We start from the raw sequence: 2909 nt of genomic DNA, 5'->3' as shown, positions 1-2909 counted from the left end.
TCTAGGCAACCAAAGAAGACTTATCTTTTAAATTATGGCTTTTAAATCTTCACCCAATCCATCGATCTGTTTAACCGTGAAATGGCTGCTTGGCATATTTTGCCAGGATATGAGTGTAATATCAGGCTCTGTCTGGAAGTGGTACAAATATCTCAGTGGAGGAGCTGCACTTTCAACTGGGTTTGGTTGAGATACTGTGTTCTGAGTGTCTCAGGGAACGACAGTTCAGGGGAATGAAGTGACCCTCTGTGAAAGCTGCGAGTGGGCTCGTGGGCACAGAGAATGGGATTTAACAGCATACGTTTTCCCTACTTTCCTGGTTCTTTTCTGAGGGAAGGAAGGAAAAAATAGGGCAACATATATGTATTATATGCCAGGCGCTGTTCCGGACTTGATAAAATTTCATCCCCATGAGTCTGCTTTACACAGATGTTGGAATATTCATTGTCACAGAGGAAGAAGCAGAGGCTCTGAGAGATGGAGTGACTGGCTCAAGGTTTCACTACTTGGAAGCGATGGGGCTGACATCTTAATCATTCCTTGTTTGCAGCACCACCCAGCCTCTTATTTGGGGGTTAAAGACCCTTTGCACCTCTGTACTAGAATAAATGACAGGTTCACTATTCCCCATCTCTGCCACAGAGGTGCATGCTGCCCTCCAAGTACCTGCTTCCTCCACTGCTCAGAATGAACGGGTTGGGGAGCAGAATGGAAACTTTAGTCAAAATTCCCATGTTCTGTCATCTTCTTTGTCTGCCTCTTTGGGGTGTCCTACGCCCTGAGCACAGAGAAGCAGTCTGATACTGTGAAAGGAGTATGTGGATTTCGGATAGAACCTGGTTCTGTGGCCAACAGGACAAGTTCAAGCAAGTCCCTCTATCTACTTCTCTGTGTCTCTGTCTCGTCAATTGTATCTAGTATACATGCTTGTGCTGAGGACAGATTCTAGCTGAAGTGTGTAGCATACACCAGTAACTCACTGTACGTGCCATGGTTTTTCTTACATCATCAGTGCCCTTCCTACACAGCTCCATGTCTTGAACCTCCCTCTCTGACTAGCACTTGCAAGACCCGACCTAGTGTCCCTGTTTTGGACTTCGTTGTTATCCTGGGCCGGCCATTCTTGAAAATTAAAAACCAAATGGGGAGATTCTTTTGGCACATAATTTCATTTTCACGGAAGTTTTCTATAACTAATATCTTAAAGGATGGACTTCCAATAGTATCTTCACTTAGGACTGCCAAAACAATTTCCATGAAGCAGGTGATTTTAAAGAATAGAAATTTGGTGCTTCTCAGCTCCACAGGCACAAGTCAAACTGAGGGTGCTGAAGAGCCATCTTCCGCCCTCTGGCCGTAGGGGTAAGCTTTTTCTTGTCTCTTTAAGTTTCTACAGCCTGAGGCATTTCTTGGAGTTCCTGGGCTGTTGGGTTCACAAGCTGTCTTCCGTATGTGTGTGTGTGTGTGTGTGTGTGTGTGTGTGTGTGTATGTTCTCTGTCTGTCCTTCTCTTTCATAAAACACTGCTCACAAAGAACCTACTCTAACCTGGTGTGAATTCTTTAATTAACTGATAACATCTGCCAGAAAAATCATGATTTTCTGCAAACAAGGTCACATTTGCTTTGGCTTGGAGTGTAATGCATTCAGCTATTATCTCTTTATTTATGGAATGCAACTCAATCCATAACAGTGACATTTAATGCAGAATTAAGGTCCATTGAAAAGATGTCTGAAACAGATAGCTGTTTGACAATTCCTAAAATCTTAACATTGAGATTCTCCTGTGATTCTTCATGAGGCCAATCCTGATGATGGGCCCAGCGTAGCACTAAGTCAGGCTCCTGCACTCAGCTCCACAGGTGAGAATGTCTATGAAAGTTGGAGAAACATTACAAGGTAAGACTTTTTAAAAGAATTTTATTTTATGCTGTCTTATTTATAAAGTTTGAATGCATTGTTTTTTTACACTGGATCTTTCCCATTTCCTTCACCTTCCGCTCATAAAATTGTGTGACCCTATGATTAACATCCCCCTTGGATCCTCTCCCTGCCTTGAATCCTCATGCTCATTCTACAATAATGGTCTTACACAGTATTTGTCCTTATGGGATTGAGTTAGTTTACTTAGCATAATGCTCTCCATTCCCTCCCAAGTTAGGTAGTAATTTACAAAATCATTGCTCCTGTGCAGTATTCTATTATGTGAATGTACCATGATTTCTCAATCTGTTAGATTGTGGTTGGACATTTGGGCTGTTTCCATGTTCTTATGATGGTGAATATTGGTGCTATGAACACTGCTGTACAAGTCTCTGTTTGTGCCTCAGTTCTCATTTTCTCAGGGTATATTCCAAGCAGTGGAATAGCTTGGGCCATATGGAATTTCTGTGTTCAGCTTTTTGAGGAAAGACCAAACTGCCTTCCAGAGTGGTATACCGTTTTACAATCCCATCCACAATATATAGGAGTTCCTATCTCTCCACATCCTCTCCAACATGTATTATGTGCTGTGCTAGGGAAGGATTTGAATGGTGCCGCTCACTAGTCATTTTTCATGCTCTCCCTGCTATAATCCATGGGATACCCAGCGATTCTGAGACCTGGCCCTCATTAATACAGCTGAAATCATCGAATGAGAGTATTGCCAAACTGGGAGTTCATTTCTCTGTAAAATGTTATGTCTTTAGACAGAATTGATATATCACTTCCTTCCCCTCAAGAGGTACCTATGACCAACCTGCCTTTCACAGTCACTATATGGTTACAAATCTCCGTAAGGAAATAGCTTACTATGGGAACAACCTTAAAATCTATAGACTTCAGAGAAATTTCTTTTAAACGAGCAAGTAGTGGTGAGGTAGGGGTGGAGATGTGGTGGTGGGGTATGTGTGTGTGTGGAATCACACA

Source organism: Elephantulus edwardii, unplaced genomic scaffold, assembly GCF_000299155.1.
Source record: "Elephantulus edwardii isolate Elephantulus edwardi_28Jun2011 unplaced genomic scaffold, EleEdw1.0 scaffold00155, whole genome shotgun sequence".
In the NCBI taxonomy this organism is placed as follows: domain Eukaryota; kingdom Metazoa; phylum Chordata; class Mammalia; order Macroscelidea; family Macroscelididae; genus Elephantulus; species Elephantulus edwardii.
The sequence above is the reverse complement of the archived record's forward strand: the minus strand, read 5'-3'. Positions refer to the sequence as shown.